This window comes from Balaenoptera musculus, chromosome 3, assembly GCF_009873245.2.
Source record: "Balaenoptera musculus isolate JJ_BM4_2016_0621 chromosome 3, mBalMus1.pri.v3, whole genome shotgun sequence".
Lineage (NCBI taxonomy): Eukaryota > Metazoa > Chordata > Mammalia > Artiodactyla > Balaenopteridae > Balaenoptera > Balaenoptera musculus.
In genome coordinates, this window is record NC_045787.1 from 22761768 (window position 1) to 22780256 (window position 18489).

The following is an 18489-nucleotide window of genomic DNA, read 5'->3' on the forward strand; positions in this document are numbered from 1 at the left end:
TTAGTCTTTATAATGTCTATATTTATTAAATGTAATATGTGTTAAGATTTATTATGAAATTTATAATGGTTTTTTATTGAAAATCAGAGATTAGACCAGATAAACTATAAAGTCTTTTTTTACCTTTTTTTTTTTTTTTTTAATGATGATGAAAGCTTGATGGTATTCACATTGCTTAATTTGTGTCATGCTTTATTTATTTATTTATTTATTTTTGGCTGTGTTGGGTCTTCGTTTCTGTGCGAGGGCTTTCTCTAGTTGCGGCGACCGCGGGCCACTCTTCATCGCGATGCGCGGGCCTCTCACTGTCGCGGCCTCTCTTGTTGCGGAGCACAGGCTCCAGATGCGCAGGCTCAGTAGTTGTGGCGCATGGGTCTAGTTGCTCCACGGCATGTGGGATCTTCCCAGACCAGGGCTTGAACCCATGTCCCCTGCATTGGCAGGCAGATTCTCAACCACTGCGCCACCAGGGAAGCCCTTTTTTTACCTTTTAAATATATGTTTACTTGAATATGGCAACCTTTTAAATTCCACATATTGTACCAACCTAATAGGTTAGTTTTCCAAGGATAGGAGTGTACTAAGATGAGCAGTGATGCTGCCAAAGCTCTACCAGAATATGTTGTTTGAAATACGTGACATCTAAATGTAGTGCACTTTGCCTCCTCAAATACTGAGGGAAAGGGTGTTATCCAAATTGGCTCCTTTATGCTCTTTTAGTTAGGTATGCTATAAGGAAACTTTAGAATTATTTATTCCCCTGTAATGCTTTAAGAATATGCATCAGGGGTGACCACTTGTGGTACTGATCATGTATGTGAACAGGTAGATGAGATATCTTTGGGCTCTACATTAAATCCCTCTTAGAAGTTACCTACCCTCATACTTAAAAGGGGTTAAATATCTCTCCCCTACAATCAGTTACTAGAGACTCCCAACAAGCATCATGGCTCAGGGTGGAGAACCAACATTTAATCTGGAAGACAGCTGCATTGTGACCTGATAGCTGCATTTGACTGAAGAAGGAAAATATATATCCTCTAAATGAGCAGAATTAAAAGTCGTACTTTTCATTTCATCAGAAGAACTATATAACAACAACAGTGGTAAAGTATAGATTTATACAGCTTTTTAGACAGTAGTTAACAGACTGGATATATAGTCAGAAAGACTGGCCTTAGACAACTAGAGAATGGAAGGAACTCTACTCTGGGCACTGATATGGAGATGGCATTTCAAAGTGGGACAAATGGATATTTATCAAAACGAAACCCTTACAAATTCAGTAGCAACCAGGAACAAACAAGTGATTGCCTTTATTCAGTACCTACAAGTGGTCTCTTAGCTACATTAGATGAGCAGTCATAGAGGCACTCAAGCAATGCAAAGAGAGGAAAAAGGAATATCCGTTTCTCAACCTCACCATCAGGCATGAGCTCTGTCTCCTTTCTCATTGCTCTCTATAGGACAATTTCTGAACTATCAAAAATTACTCACCAAAGGCATAAGCTGAGCCTATATTCTTCACAAACATAATTTTTAAAGTCTTCTAATTAAAACTAGTGTTTCTTTGTTTTAAAAGGCATATTTTTAGATTTTCTAATTTTGAGTAAAAATAATTTACATTTTAGATGGAAGGAAATATGCTAAATGTTCTGAGACCAGTGTTACTACTACTACTGTTATCAACCCTTCCGAATTGGTCCCTGAACAAGGGTCCTTCTGCCCACTGTTGCTTGTGCCAATAGAACGAGACTGAGTTGGATTCAGAAGCAAAGGAAAGTTTGATTCTTCCATCAGAACATGGAGACGTGCGAGCTCTCACTCTAGAGTTGACGCTGTCCCCTCGGGCGACGGGCGGGTCTGCGTTCTAGGGTTCTGTAATAGGGAAGGGAAGTGGGCAGAGTTCTTGCCTGGTGGGCGCAGCTGTGCTGCTCAAGTTCCAGAGAGCAGTGCCTGGTGCAGCGACTCTGCACACAGCCCGCCTCCAGCATCTTGAGTTGAGTGTGGTGGGCAGGGCTTCTGCCCACCGTAGGGAGCTGAGGTGTCACCGCAGCGTTTTCTCACTGGGAACTCTGCTCTGAGGTGCCGGGGCCAAAGCCTCTGCACACGACAGCCTATGAGCACATGAGACTAGACTAAGCACAAAGGAAAAGAAAAAGGTTAGACATTATTTTATTACCCACTTTTATTTTTATTTCCCAGTAATTGTTAATGAGCTTTGCCGGTGACATGAGTACTATCACTACTATTACTATTAATTCCCATTTATTAAATATTTGAAGTGAGTCAGATATTGCTTAACTTCAGCTGAATTCTCTTCAGTTAAATTTTAGAGTTTTCTGAGAGAGTATTATTAATATCAACACGGTAAGTTAATTGACTTTCCCCAAGGTACACAGCTGAATAAGTATTTGCACGCAGGCAGGCCACCTTCAGGGAATGCATTTTATATTTTTTATTATTTATTTTTATTTATTTTTTTAAACAGCAGTTTCTTATTAGTTATCCACTTTATACATATTAGGGTATACATGTCAATCCCAATCTCCCAATTCATCCCACCACCACCCCCCCACCACTTTCCCCCCTTGGTGTCCATACGTTTGTTCTCTACATCTGAGTCTCTATTTCTGCCCTGCAAACCAGTTCATCTATACCATTTTTCTAGGTTCCACATATATGTGTTAATATATGAAATTTGTTTTTCTCTTTCTGACTTACTTCACTCTGTATGACAGTCTCTAGATCCATCCACGTCTCTACAAATGACCCAATTTCGTTCCTTTTTATGGCTAAGTAATATTCCATTGTATATATGTACCACATCTTCTTTATCCTTTCGTCTGTCGATAGGCATTTAGGTTGCTTCCATGTCCTGGCTATTGTAAATAGTGCTGCAAAGAACACTGGGGTGCATGTGTCTTTTTGAATTATGGTTTTCTCTGGGTATGTGCCCAGTAGTGGGATTGCTCGGTCATATGGTAATTCTATTTTTAGTTTTCTAAGGAACTCCATACTGTTCTCCAGAGTGGCTATATCAACTTACATTCCCACCAGAGGTGCACGAGGGATCCCTTTTCTCCACACCCTCTCCGGCATTTGTTGTTTGTAGATTATCTGATGATGCCCATTCTAACTGATGTAAGGTGATACCTCATTGTAGTTTTGATTTGCATTTCGCTAATAATTAGTGAAGTTGAGCAGCTTTTCATGTGCTTCTTGGCCATCTGCATGTCTTCTTTGGAGAAATGTCTATTTAGGTTTTCTGCCCATTTTTGGATAGGGTTGCTTGTTTATGAATATTGAGCTGCATGATCTGTTTATATATTTTGGAGATTAATCCTTTCTCCATTGATTCATTTGCAAATATTTTCTCCCATTCTGAGGGTTGTCTTTTCATCTTGTTAATAGTTTCCTTTGCTGTGCAAGAGCTTTTAAGTTTCATTAGGTCCCATTTGTTTATTTTTGTTTTTATTTCCATTACTCTAGGAGGTGGATCAACAAAGATCTTGCTGTGATTTATGTCAAAGAGTGTTCTTCCTATGTTTGCCTCTAAGAGTTTTATAGTGTCAGATCTTACATTTAGGTCTGTAATCCATTTGGAGTTTATTTTTGTGTATGGTGTTAGGGAGTGTTCTAATTTCATTCTTTTACATGTAGCTGTCCAGTTTTCCCAGCACCACTTATTGAAGAGACTGTCTTTTCTCCATTGTATATCCTTGCCTCCTTTGTCATAGATTAGTTGACTATAGGTGCGTGGGTTTATCTCTCGGCTTTCTATCCTGTTCCATTATCTATATTTCTGTTTTTGTGCCAGTACCATATTGTCTTGATTACTGTAGCTTTATAGTATAGTCTGAAGACAGGGAGTCTGATTCCTCCAGCTCCGTTTTTTTCCCTCAAGACTGCTTTGGATATTTGGGGTCTTTTGTGTCTCCATACAAATTTTAAGATTTTTTGTTCTAGTTCTGTAAAAAATGTCATTGGTAATTTGTTAGGGATTGCATTGAATCTGTAGATTGCTTTGGGTAGTATAATCATTTTCACAATGTTGATTCTTCTAATCCAAGAACATGGTGTATCTCTCCATCTGTTTTTATCATCTTTAATTTCTTTCATCAGTGTCTTATAGTTTTCTGCATACAGGTCTTTTGTCTCCCTAGGTAGGTTTATTCCTAGGTATTTTATTCTTTTTGTTGCAATGGTAAATGGGAGTGTTTCTCTAATTTCTCTTCCAGATTTTTCATCATTAGTGCATAGGAATGCAAGAGATTTCTGTGCATTAATTTTCTATCCTGCAACTTTACCAAATTCATTGATTACCTCTAGTATTTTTCTGGTGGCATCTTTAAGATTCTCTACGTACAGTATCACATCATCTGCAAACAGTGACAGTTTTATTTCTTCTTTTCCAATTTGTATTCCTTTTATCTCTTTTCCTACTCTGATTGCTGTGGCAAGGACTTCCAAAACTATGTTGAATAATAGTGCCGAGAGTGGGCATCCTTGTCTTGTTCCTGATCTTAGAGGAAATGCTTTCAGTTTTTCACCATTGAGAATGATGTTTGCTGTGGGTTTGTCATATATGGCCTTTATTATGTTGAGGTAGGTTCCCTCTCTGCCCACTTTCTGGAGAGTTTTTATCATAAATGGGTGTTGAATTTTGTCAAAAGCTTTTTCTGCATCTATTGAGATGATCATATGATTTTTCTTCTTCAGTTTGTTAATATGGTGTATCACATTGATTGATTTGCATATATTGAAGAATCCTTGCATCCCTGGGATAAATCCCACTTGATCATGATGTATGATCCTTTTAATGTGTAGTTGGATTCTGTTTGCTAGTATTTTGTTGAGGATTTTTGCATCTATATTAATGAATGATATTGGTCTGTAATTTTTTTTTTTTTTTGTAGTATCTTTGTCTGGTTTTGGTATCCGGGTGATGGTGGCCTCATAGAATGAGTTTGGGAGTGTTCCTTCATCTGCAATTTTTTGGAAGAGTTTGAGAACGGTGGTTGTTAGCTCTTCTCTAAATGTTTGATAGAATTCACCTGTGAAGCCATCTGGTCCTGGACTTTTGTTTGGTGGAAGATTTTTAATTTCAGTTTCAGTTTCATTACTTGTGATTGGTCTGTTCATATTTTCCATTTCTTCCTGGTTCAGTCTTGGAAGGTTCTGCATTTCTAAGAATTTGTCCTTTTCTTCCAGGTTGTCCATTTTATTGACATAGAGTTGCTTGTAGTAGTCTCTTAGGATGCTTTGTATTTCTGTGGTGTCTCTTGTAACTTCTCGTTTTTCATTTCTAATTTTATTGATTTGAGTCCTCTCCTTCTTTTTCTTGATAAGTCTGGCTAATGGTTTATGAATTTTGTTTATCTTCTCAAAGAACCAGCTTTTAGTTTTATTGATCTTTGCTATTGTTTTCTTTGTTTCTATTTCATTTATTTCTGCTCTGATCTTTATGATTTCTTTCCTTCTATTAACTTTGGGTATTGTTTGTTCTTCTTTCTTTAGTTCCTTTAGGTGTAAGGTTAGATTGTTTATTTGAGATGTTTGTTGTTTCTTGAGGTAGGGTTGTATTGCTATAAAGTTCCTTCTTAGAACTGCTTTTGCTGCATCCCATAGGTTTTGAATTGTCATGCTTTCATTGTCATTTTTCTGTAGGTATTTTTTTATTTCCCCTTTGATTTCTTCAGTGATCTCTTTGTTATTTAGCAATGTATTGTTTAGCCTCCGTGTGTTTGTATTTTTTAAGCTTTTTTCCCTGTAATTGCTTTCTAATCTCATAGCGTTGTGATCAGAAAAGATGCTTGATATGATTTCAATTTTCTTAAATTTACTGAGGTTTGATTTGTGACCCAAGATGTGATCTATCCTGGAGAATGTTCCATGTGCACATGAGAAGAAAGTGTAATCTGCTGTTTTCGGATGGAACGTCCTATAAATATCAGTTAAATCTATCTGGTCTATTGTGTCATTTAAGGTTTGTGTTTCCTTATTAATTTTATGTTTGGATGATCTGTCCATTGGTGTAAGTGAGGTGTTAAAGTCCCCCACTATTATTGTGTTACTGTCGATTTCCTCTTTTATAGCTGTTAGCAGTTGCCTTATGTATTGAGGTGCTCCTATGTTGGGTGCAGATATATTTATAATTGTTATATCTTCTTCCTGGATTGATCCCTTGATCATTATGTAGTGTCCTTCTTTGTCTCTTGTAACATTCTTTATTTTAAAGTCTATTTTATCTGATATGAGTATTGCTACTCCAGCTTTTTTTGATTTCCATTTGCATGGCATATCTTTTTCCATCTCCTCACTTTCAGTCTGTATGTGTCCCTAGGTCTGAAGTGGGTCTCTTGTAGACAGCATGTATATGGTTCTTGTTTTTGTATCCATTCAGTGAACCTGTATCTTTTGGTTGGAGCATTTAATCCATTCACGTTTAAGGTAATTATCTATATGTATGCTCCTATTACATTTTCTTAATTGTTTTGGGTTTGTTTTTGTAGGTCCTTTTCTTCTCATGTTTCCCACTTAGAGAAGTTCCTTTAGCATTTGTTGTAGAACTGGTTTGGTGGTGCTGAATTCTCTTAGCTTTTGCTTGTCTGTAAAGCTTTTGATTTCTTCATCGAATCTGAATGAAATCCTTGCCGGGTAGAGTAATCTTGGCTGTAGGTTCTTCCCTTTCATCACTTTAAATATATCATACCACTCCCTTGGCTTGTAGAGTTTCTGCTGAGAAATCAGCTGTTAACCTTATGGGAGTTGCCTTGTATGTTATTTGTTGTTTTTCCCTTGCTACTTTCAATAATTTTTCTTTGTCTTTATTTTTTTCCAGTTTGATTACTGTGTGTCACGGCGTGTTTCTCCTTGAGTTTTTCCTGTATGGGACTCTCTGTGCTTCCTGGACTTGGGTGGCTATTTCCTTTCCCATGTTAAGGAAGTTTTCAACTATAATCTCTTCAAATATTTTCTCAGGTCCTTTCTCTCTCTCTTCTCCTTCTGGGACCCCTATAATGCAAATGTTGTTGCATTTAATGTTGTCCCAGAGGTCTCTTAGGCTGTCTTCATTTCTTTTTATTCTTTTTTCTTTATTCTGTTCTGTGGCAGTGAATTCCACCTTTCTGTCTTCAAGGTCACTTATCCATTCTTCTGCATCAGCTATTCTGCTATTGATTCCTTCTAGTGTATTTTTCATTTCAGTTATTGTATTGTTCATCTCTGTTTGTTTTTTCTTTATTTCTTCTAGGTCTTTGTTAAACATTTCTTGCGTCTTCTCGATCTTTGCCTCTATTCTTTTTCTGAGGTCCTGGATCATCTTCACTATCATTATTCTGAATTCTTTTTCTGGAAGGTTGCCTATCTCCACTTCATTTAGATGTTTTTCTTTGGTTTTATCTTGTTCCTTCATCTGGTACATAGCCCTCTGCCTTTTCATCTTGTCTCTTTCTGTGAATGTGTTTTTTGTTCCACAGGCTGCAGAATTGTAGTTCTTGCTTCTGCTGTCTGCCCTCTGGTGGATGATTCATCTAAGAGTCTTGTGCAAGTTTCCTGATGGGAGGGACTCAGGGAATGCATTTTAAAACACTTTGTTACATTGGTTTGCACAGTATCTGAACATAATTAGTTTGCATCTGGGTTACAGATAATACAACCTTATACATTCATGTAAGCTCCTCAAGTATCTAAGGAGTGATTTTGTTCCTATTTTGTTCTGTAGACATAGGTAGAAATCACTCTCTGGAATTTGCTGGCCTGTGCAGTCATTCCTGAGTACATCTCTTCTACCAACAAGCAACATAGTCTTAATTAATGGTTAGGAATACATTTCAAAGCATCACTGTTTCTGATACCTGCTATGATATGGAACTCTGGGGGAAACTATCCTATTTTTTTTTTCTTTTCCCATATGCTAAAATATATCTGAAAATATTTCTAGAGGTCAATTCTTGCTTTGCCAGCAGAGAATATTAGGGCCAACTCTTCTGTAATGTTTAGATAGCTTACTATCTGAGAACACTGATTTTGTTTCTCAGGTTTTATACAAGAAACTTGCCTGCACTACAGAAGTACTCTTTAACTCATTTTTGATTATGATTAAGCATTTGTCTAATAATGAATTTTGTTGACCTTTGTCCCCAGTTCCTGGGAAGTCACCTCTAAACTCTTGGATCTTCCTTAGCAACAGAAGTGTCATTGTTATTCATGGTGGGTTCTGACTACACTTGATGGTTTATACTGAGGTGGCTTAGGGTGGGCCCCTAGATAATTTGTGCGAAAGAGGTGACTCAGGATAGAGGCTGGCCATGGACCAACCATGCGAGGATTAGCACTTAAAGCAACATGATATCCGGACTTCCCTGGAGGTCCAGTGGTTAAGACTCCACGCTTCCAATGCAGGGTGTGCAGGTTCGATCCCTGGTCAAGGAAGTAAGATCCCACATGCCATGTGGTACAGCCATAAAATAAAATAAATAAAGTAAAATAACTAAAATAAAATAGTTAAATATATTTTAAAAGCTATTTCAAAATTAAAATACATTTTTTTAATTAATTAATTTATTTATTTTTTATTTTTTTATGGCTGTGTTGGGTCTTCGTTTCTGTGCGAGGGCTTTCTCTAGTTGTGGCAAGCGGGGGCCACTCTTCATCACGGTGCACGGGCCTCTCACTATCGCGGCCTCTCTTGTTGTGGAGCACAGGCTCCAGATGCGCAGGCTCAGTAATTGTGGCTCACGGGCCCAGTTGCTCCACGGCATGTGGGATCTTCCCAGACCAGGGCTCGAACCCGTGTCCCCTGCATTGGCAGGCAGATTCTCAACCACTGCACCACCAGGGAAGCCCCAAAATTAAAATACATTTAAAAAAATAAAAGCAACTTGTTATAAACCAGCCCTCTGGAGAGATGAGTGAAGCTGGAAATTGAGTTCAATAGCATGACCAATGATCCAACCAACCATCCTTATAGAATGAAACCCCAGGAATTCCCTGGTGGTCCAGTGGTTAGGACTCCATGCTTTCATTGCTGAGGGCCCATATTCAGTCCCTGGTCTGGGAACTAAGATCCCAAGCTGCATGGCATGGCCAGAAAAAAAAAAATGAAACACCAACCAAAACTTTTAAATACTAAAACGTGGGTGACCTTCCTTGGTTAGCAACTCTCTCTGTGTATTATCATACATATACTGGGAGGTTGATGCTTCCTGATTTCACAGGGAGAGGACAACAGAGGATTTGTGCTTGGAATCCTCCTAGAGTTTGCTCTATGTGTCTCTCTCTTTGGCTGGTTCTGATTTGTACCTATTTGCTATAATTAAACTGTAATCATAAGCATAGCTCTCTCTGAGTTCTTTGGGTTGTTCTAGTAAATTATCAAACCTGAAGCAGTGGTGAGAACCCTCAAATTTATAACCAGCTGGTCAGAAGTGAGGGTGGCCTGGGGACCCCAAAACTTGTAGCTAGTGTCTGCAGTGAGGGCAGTCTTCTGGAGGACCATGCCCTTAACCTAGAAATTCTGGCCTAACTCTGATTAGTTAGAGTAATCTGAACAAAGTATTTAAATATATGATTTTACTTTCAATTTAAAACTATACCAATAAAATATTGTGAGATATTTAAGGATATTCAAATATGGTATAATACGAGTTTATGTGTAGTGTTTAAATATTATAATTATATTAACATCATAGACAAAAATGTGTATATTAGGTTCTAATATTTCCAAGTGTTGAAGCCTAAGTATTTTTGTAGCAATTTATCTTTAATTTAAAATTAATTTAATTTGCTTCATTTAAAATTGTGTTCTTCATAATACCTGAAACCATAAAACTCCTAGAAGTAAACATAAGTGGTAACCTTCTTGATATCAATATTGATGATGATTTCTTGGATTTGACACCAAAAGCAAAGGCAATAAAAGCAAAAATAACAAATGGGACTACATCAAACTAAAAAGCTTCTGTACAGCAAAGGAAACCATCAACAAAATGAAAGGCAATCTACTGAATGGGAGAAAATATTTGCAAATCATGTATCTGATAAAGGGTCAATATTTAAAACATGTAAAAAGCTCACACAATTCAATAGCAAAAATACAAACAATCCAATTAATTAGTGTGGAGGTTCCACAAAAAATAAAAAGTAGAACTACTATATAAGCCAGCAATTTAATTTTTGATTATTTATCCAAAGAAAATGAAAACACTAACTCAAAAAGATATATGCACCCCAATGTTCATTGCAGTATTATTGGATATGGAAATAACCTCAGTATCCATTGATGGATAAATGGGTAAGGAAATTGTGAGATATATATATGTGAACAGTATTCACCCATAGAAAGGAAGGAAATCTTAACATCTGCAATGACATGGATGGACTTTGAGGGCATTATGATAAGTGAAATAAGTCAGACAGAGAAGGACAAATGTAATCTCATTTATGCATGGAATTTAAAAAAAAACAAAAAAAACCCCATGAGCTCATAGGTATAGAGAACAGATGGATGGTTTCCAGATTCAGTGGTAAGTGGTGGGTAAATGGGTGAAGGGGCTCAAAAGGCACAATCTTCCAGTTATAAAATAAATATGTCATGGGAATGTAATGTACTGCATGGTGACTACAGTTAATAATACTGTATTGCATATTTGAAAGTTGCTAAGAGTAGATCTTAAAAGTTTTCACCACAAGAAAAGAATCTGTAATTATGTATGGTGATGATGTTAATTAGACTTACTGTGATAATCACTTCACAATATATACAAATATTGAATCAGTTTTATTACTGAAACTAAAATAATGTTATATGTCAATTATACCTCAATTTAAAAAAAAGGACCCTTGAAAACTGTTTAAGAACAGAAGTAAAGAATACTGTAGCTTCAGGTTGCTGGATGCTCCCCTTATTTCTTCCTGTTGAAATCTTGAAATAATTGACAGAAGTTATTTAAAAATAATAATCATAAAATTACAGAACTAGAACAAAAAATTTCACAATTTGTATGGAAACACAAAAGACACCGAATAGCCCAAACAATCTTGAGAAAGAAAAATGGACTGGAGGAATCAGGCTTCCTGACTTCAGACTATACTACAAAGCTACAGTAATCAAGAGAGTATGGTACTGGCACAAAAACAGAAATATAGATCAATGGAACAGGATAGAAAGCCCAGAGAGAAACCCACGCACCTATGGTCATCTTATTTTTGATAATGGAGGCAAGAATATACAATGGAGAAAAGACAGCCTCTTCAATAAGTGGTGCTGGGAAAACTGGACAGCTACATGTAAAAGAATGAAATTAGAATACTCCCTAACACCATACACAAAAATAAACTCGAAATGGATTAAAGACCTAAATGTAAGGCCAAACACTATAAAACTCTTAGAGGAAAACATAGGCAGAACACTCTATGACATAAATCACAGCAAGATCCTTTTTGACCCACCTCCTAGAGAAATGGAAATAAAAACAAAAATAAACAAATGGGACCTAATGAAACTTCAAAGTTTTGCACAGCAAAGGAAACCATAAACAAGACAAAAAGACAACCCTCAGAATGGGAGAAAATATTTGCAAATGAAGCAACTGACAAAGGATTAATCTCCAAAATTTACAAGCATCTCATGCAGCTCAATATCAAAAAAACAAAAACCCAATACAAAAATGGGCAGAAGACCTAAATAGACATTTCTCCAAAGAAGATAAACAGATTGCCAACAAACACATGAAAGGATGCTCAACATCACTAATCATTAGAGAAATGCAAATCAAAACTTCAATGAGGTATCACCTCACACCAGTCAGAATGGCCATCATCAAAAAATCTACAAACAATAAATGCCGGAGAGGGTGTGGAGAAAAGAGAACTCTCTTGCACTGTTGGTAAGAATGTAAATTGAAACAGCCACTATGGAGAACACTATGGAGGTTCTTTAAAGAACTAAAAATAGAACTACCATATGACCCAGCAATCCCACTACTGGGCATATACCCTGATAAAACCATAATTCAAAAAGAGTCATGTATCACAATGTTCATTGCAGCTCTATTTACAATAGCCAGGACATGGAAGCAACCTAAGTGTCCATTGACAGATGAATGGATAAAGAAGACGTGGCACATATATACTATGGAATATTACTCAGCCATAAAAAGAAAAGAAATTGAGTTATTTGTAGTGAGGTGGATGGACCTAGAGAGTGTCATACAGAGTGAAGTAAGTCAGAAAGAGAAAAACAAATACAGTATGCTAACACATATATATGGAATCTAAAAAAAAAGATTCTGAAAAACCTAGGGGCAGGACAGGAATAAAGATGAAGACGTAGGGAATGGACTTGAGGACACAGAGAGGGGGAAGGGTAAGCTGGGATTAAGTGAGAGAGTGGCACTGACATATATACACTACCAAATGTAAAATAGATAGCTAGTGGGAAGCAGCCGCATAGCACAAGGAGATCAGCTCAGCTCAGTACTTTGTGACCACCTCAAGGGGTGAGATGGGGAGGGTGGGAGAGAGGGAGACGCAAGAGGGAGGAGATATGGGGATATATGTGTATGTATAGCTGATTCATTTTGTTATAAAGGAGAAACTAACACACCATTGTAAAGCAATTATACTCCAATAAAGATGTTAAAAAATAATAGTAATAATAATAAAATTAAGTGTTTCTAGGGGAGATGGCAGAAGAACTAGAAGCAGCTTTCCCCTACCTGCTCTGGGAGAATGACACCTGCATGCATGGATGGGACAAAGGAGGCCATACAGGATTCATGGGAAGAACCAGAGACTTGAACAACCATTTATGTAAAGAAATCTGCAAGTGCCTATGCTACCACTAAATCCTGTGAAAAGGCTTTGCAAACAACAGCAAAAATGAAGTGATAAAGTACCTTTGAATAGGAGAGAAAAGCTGCTAAAGATGCAAAGGAGTTGGTCAGCCCTTGTCTGTGTCCCAGGTTCCAAGAAGAGTGGGATCATGTTGAAATAATATATAGCATAATGGGACAGAAGGCATTTGGCCTCCGTGAACTGTGTGCCAGCAGAGTGGCAGAAATCCTTTAGAACAAAGTGCACAAAATGGAAGAAGTGAAGAATTTGAATTTTTATGCATTTTTTTAGCATCATGACTTTGCAGCAAATTTTGTCCTCATGGATGCAGAGAAAGGAGGCAGTCTTATGGCTGGAGACTTTTGAGATTGCAGCCAAGTATGTGTGTTGGACAATGGAAATCCACCCACAGAACAACCCTTTCATATGTATGCACTTGTCTCACCTTTGTCAGTTTGCTGCTGCAAGAATTCAGGTTTCTGGGGAACAAAGTGCTGAAGCTGACTCAGAAAACTGACAATGTTGAGACTAGCTGTGCTCTGAGAGCCATTTTTCATTATGTGGACTCACTGACCTGACAGAAGAGTCAAGCCTCTTGGCAGCTCCGCTCCTCAGCACTTCCTACTGCCAACCTGCTTTTTTTTTTTTTTTTTAAAGCAGCAGCCTCAGGAGGCTCACTATTTATTTATTTATTTATTTATTTGCTTTTTTGGCTGCACCTTGCAGCATGTGGGATCTTAGTTCCCTGACCAGCGATTGATCGATCCATGCTCCCTGCAATGGAAGCACGGAGTCTTAATCACTGGTCCACCAGGGGAGTCCCCCACCTGCCTTCTTCTCCCCTACCTCCCAGTCAGCACTCAGGTTTACCTTGGGACCTCCTCACAAAAGTGGTGATAGTCTCCATATGAGCAGCATTTTTAAGATAAATTCTGAGGATCTAATGTATAACACGGTAACTGTAGTTGATAAAACCATATCGTATAATTGAAATATGTTGAAAGTAGAACTTAAGTATTCTCACCAAAAAAAACCAAAAAGGCTAATATGTGAAGTAATGAATGTGTTAATTAACTCGATTGTGGGAATCCTTTCACCATGTATACATATATCAAAGCACCTTGTGCACTTGAAATATATTTTTATTTTGTCAATCATACCTCAGTAAAGCTGTAAAAACAGTCAAAAACAGAAACAGATACTGTGCATAAGAGAGGACTAGGGACTTACCTGGTGGCACAGTGGTTAAGAATCCACCTGCCAATGCAGGGGACATGGGTTCAAGCCCTGGTCCGGGAAGATCCCACATGCCATGGAGCAACTAAGCCCGTGGGCCACAACTACTGAGCCTGCGCTCTAGAGCCCGCGAGCCACAACTACTGAAGCCCGTGCGCCTAGAGCCCGTGCTCTGCAACAAAGACAAGCCACCCCAATGAGAAGCCCGCGCACTGTGACGAAGAGTAGCCCCTCCTCGCCCTAACTAGAGAAAGCCTGTGTGCAGCAACGAGGACCCAATGCAGCCAAAAATAAATAAATAAATAATTTTTTTTTTAAAAAAAGAGAGGACTGGAGGAATGTTCCTTGATACACCCATCCTTGAAGGTTTACAGCACAGTTTGTCTCTATCTGCCTATTATAATCCTTAAGATGGATTTCGAAGCATAAGGAAATGGTTTTGACCATTTCCTTTCACTTTAACTCTTCAAAATAAACAGAAAAGAACAGTACACTGTTGTGAAACTCCCACTCTATCCTAGTCTGTCAGCTGGCTAGACATCCACTAATGTGATTTTATGCTTGATTTTACTGTTGAGGTGTTAAGAGGGCTCACAGGGTGGTCTGCCACCCTCGTCCCTTCTAACCTCAATGGGGGGAGGGGGGAGACCTGCCCAAGGGACTTGCAGAGCTCTCTGCGTGATGGCTCTTGGGTTGAGCATTAGCTTCACCTGTGCAGCACTACAGCCGCACTGTGGAGTGAGGCATTATCGCATGTGACCTGGAGACCAAAGGGTTGGGAGAAGTTCCAGAGGTAGGAACAAAATACAGGCCCAGGCTTTCTTACCTCTGTATACCTGTTGGCATTAAGTGAGCAGTGGACCAGACTGGGGCAAAGGTCATGTTCAGGCCAGTGAAGCTCAGCTCCTACCATGCCTCACTGGGGAGTCACCTTCCACACTGCCCTCTCTGTCTCCAGTGTTCTCCCTGCCGTGATGGGGCATCCCCATGGTGCAGGAGTCCTTTATTGCTCTCCCTGCTACTTTCCTGGTTTCCTCCAGGTAGGGCAGTTCTCCACCTTCTCTGGGGAAGAATTGGATGGGAGGATCTATAGACCAGCCTGGCTGCTCTCAGTGTGAGCCAGTTAAAAGCAAACGCAAGAAAACAAACCAAAAACAAAAACATAAAACATTCGGCACGCCAGGACAGACAGATCCTGGGGTAGCCTCCTGTGAACTTGGGAATTTAACATGTTTATCTCTTCCTTGGGTGTGGACGTGTGAAATATTCCAGATGTCTGTTTTCCTCAAATCCTTGGATGGTTCGGTTTGCAGTTAACTGACAGAACCGTCTCTATGAATAGAGTTATGTGTACCCCAAGGAAGACGGGGTTGGGAGTGGCAAAATATAGACTTTCATGGTGATTAGACTTATCGTGGTGATCATTTTGAAATGTATAGAAATATCAAGTCAATATGTTGTGTAACAGGAACTAACATGGTGTTGTAGTTCAATTGTACTTCAAAGACAAAGAAACAATCACATAGAAAAAGAGATCAGATTTGTGGTTACGAGGGATGGGAGGATTGGATGAAGGCAGTCAAAAGGTACAAACTTCCAGTTATAAGATAAATAAGTACTAAAGATGTAGTGTACAACATGATAAGTATAATTAACATTGCTGTATGTTATATATGAAAGTGTCTAAGAGAGTAAATCCTGAGTTTTCATCCCAAGGCAAAAATATTTTGTTTCTTTTTCTTTTATTTCATATCTATAGGAGATGATGGATGTTCACTAAACTTATTGTGCTAATAAAATATGTATGCATGCCCCTGTGTGCCCTGTCTCTTCATGAAAACGTGCTTAAATGTGAACGTGATCCTAAGGGTTAATTGTAAAAATATTTATGGTTGTAGTGCTCCGGTTTCCAGGTCTTTGAGTGATGCCTCTGCAGTGTGGGTGCTGAGTAGTTTGTGTGAAAATTATGTTCTGAGCGCTCCCTGGCCTGGGCACCGATTCTATGTCCAAGTGCATCACTACCACGTGCAACATTTGCAGCCAAGCAAGGGCAAAAGATGCTGGGAAGCCCGTGTGTGGTTTTCATATGCAGACCCCAACTGAGGGGTCAGAATCAGAGTCTCTGAATCACCATCTCTTTACTCTACCTGGTTTTTTGAGCCATAGTCCATTCACCTGCCATCACACCAATATCCTTGATACTCATTCTTGACCCATCCTGTGTCCTTCAGGGCACTGTGATACCTACTGTACAATAAATAGAATAAACTGAACCTTGTATGTTCCATTCAAAATAAAAAGGCTTACAAGTGGAAAGAAATAACGTGTTCTTATCAATTTTTCTCTAGCAACAGCAATACTTATCAAAAATGTATTAAATATTGCTTACTTCTGTTATTGAATGAATTATAGTAACAGCTTCAAACAAAATGCACAGGACACTAGCCAATTTTTCTGAGCCTCAACTGCATATTACCTGAGGATCTAACCTTATTGTCTATAGTCATATATTTCACCCAACATTTTACAATTAATGGAGTAAATTACAGGAGCTTTAAAATCATCAAATGATCAATTTTACTTTCATTAAAATTTCATAATTATATTTATCAGAAAAGAAAGTAAAACAACTATGCTAATTGGGTTATGCTTCACCAAAAGAGATGGAGAATGGGACCACTTTAAATAGAGGTTTTGTTCTTAACTGCTGCAGGGTGAACTGTGAGAGGTTAAACTATAACACACAGAAGAGAAAGAAGTTCACAGATTTCAAAGACAGAATACATTCTAGAGTTCAGAAAAATGAGGCATAGTGTCTCTCCTCTAGTCCTAGTATAGGCCATTGATGCTGTTAAATTTGCTGAAGCAGTTCTACAGCAGGTCAAAAAGCATAAATGATTCAAAGAATTACCAGAATAAGAAATTCATTTCTTCTTCCAACATTATTTTATATATCTATATTAGTTAGAGCTTTTATTTTTAAAAAATTCTGGGGGGTTTTCAAGTGATAGCACATTAATGAATGAAGTTAGATTAAGGGATATGATACAGGGTCCCTTCCTAAGCTGGGCACAGGAGAGCTAATGATTGGAAAGGCTTATAAGCATCCCTCAGAAGCTGATCCACAGTGTTTCTCCTTCTTTATCTTGCTGGTCACACGCAACATTATTCCTTTTCCAGAAGGAATTGAGTCCATATGGCAAAAGAGCCTATTTAGAGCTCATGAGTTTACAAGTTAAACATCCAAGTGCCATGAGAAAACGATTTCTAACATCACCAATTAAAAATTCCTTGGGATGAAATTCTGATTATTCTTGCTAAGTGAGGTACCTGCTCCTTGTCTAGTTAGATGTGACTGAACAAATAAAGTGGAGAGTCTCTGCAAACAAAGGATTCTGATCCTACCATGGAGTGTTTAAAGCCAGACTCATATTCACCCTTCAGTGAATTTCTGGCAGTTATGTATGGAAATTGTATTAATATAATTATATAATTAGTAAATAAATAAAATATTTTTTATTAAAAGTAGAGTCAAGTAGTTAATTGGATTTTTCTTCTTTTCATCTTTTAGCTATGTTGCATCTGACTATCAATCAGTAATAACAAACAAAGGGAATTTAAAGTTAATTTCATATAATCATAGATTTCTATGGGGAAAACAGTGTTCTGTATATTCTTCCTGTAATATGATTTCACTGAACTTTTTTATAACTTATTCTTTTTACTTAGATCCCATCTGCATAACCAGCTTGTTTCTTTCCCTTAGGATTAAGGATTGTTTTAATAATAGGCCTCCCATATCCCCATAGCAATGTCACAACATGATAAAATAAAGAGAAAAGAGGAGGTGAAGTAATCCCTAGAGAAAGAAAACATATTTCCAACTTGCCTTTTTATTCCACCATGTGTTGATAAGTTGGATGAATAAAAATGTATGCACGTGTGTTTTGCTTTTCAGGCAGTTTTCTAAATATTAACCTTTGGACTTAGATTTTATCCCACTGCTGAAGTATGGATGACTGATGTGTGTGTGTGTGTATATATATATATACTGGATTTCGTTTAATAAGTCATTATTAGGAGACCAATTTGTAACTGTATCTAATAAACATTCACATAATCACTGAGATACTGCAATTTTTAAAAAAGGGAATTCATGTATATAGAAGAATGCTGAATTTCTTCTGTAATTAGGGTAGCTCTCCATAACGTAAAAAATAAAACCTTGAATTTCAGTGACTTAACATAAAAGAAGTTTACTTCTCACTCACTTAGCTAGCTAATGTGGGTATTCCTGTCTGATGTGGGAAGGTTTTCTCCATCTGGTGATTCATAGACCAAGTTGCTCCGGGCTATGGTTCTGCTGTCCCCCAGAAACTCAAAGAATCCTCTGCTCTCGGTCCTCAAAAGGGA

The 18489-nt window shown here is 38.0% G+C and overlaps 1 pseudogene; it reads left to right on the forward strand.

The window, feature by feature from the left end:
* The window catches only part of LOC118892032, a 162850-nt pseudogene that overhangs the window by 68556 nt on the left and 75805 nt on the right, over window positions 1-18489 (forward strand).